The sequence below is a fragment of the Orycteropus afer genome, unplaced genomic scaffold (genome assembly GCF_000298275.1).
Source record: "Orycteropus afer afer isolate SDZICR_OR568_19922 unplaced genomic scaffold, OryAfe1.0 scaffold00439, whole genome shotgun sequence".
NCBI lineage: Eukaryota > Metazoa > Chordata > Mammalia > Tubulidentata > Orycteropodidae > Orycteropus > Orycteropus afer.
Genome location: NW_006922026.1, coordinates 2,543,479 through 2,543,923, shown reverse-complemented (window position 1 = coordinate 2,543,923; position 445 = coordinate 2,543,479).

Here is a 445-nt window from a genome sequence, read left to right as displayed (position 1 = left end):
AAGTGACATAATAAATTCAATGAGGTCTTAGAGGAATTATTAAAAATTACAGTGCTGATCTGTGCATTGCAGATTTAAGAGACTAATTAATTTCTTACATCATATACATTCTATATGTAAAACTTTTTTCAACTGTCTCATTATAAGTAAACACAATTTCCCATACAAAAACAGGAAAAAAAAGTAGCATAATCCTAAATTGTAGAGTACAAGTTTATTATTAATAGTGCTTCTGTGTACATTGTTGTACCAGTCTCTTAGGATATGTTTTCAATTCTTTATGTACGTACCTAATAGTAGAATTGACAAGTCATATGGTGATTCTATGTTAAACTTTGTGATGAACTGTCAAACAGTTCCCTACAGTGGCTAAAATATTTTATAGTTCCATCAGGAAGGTGTAAAATTCCAATTTATCTACATCCTTACCAATACATGTCATTTT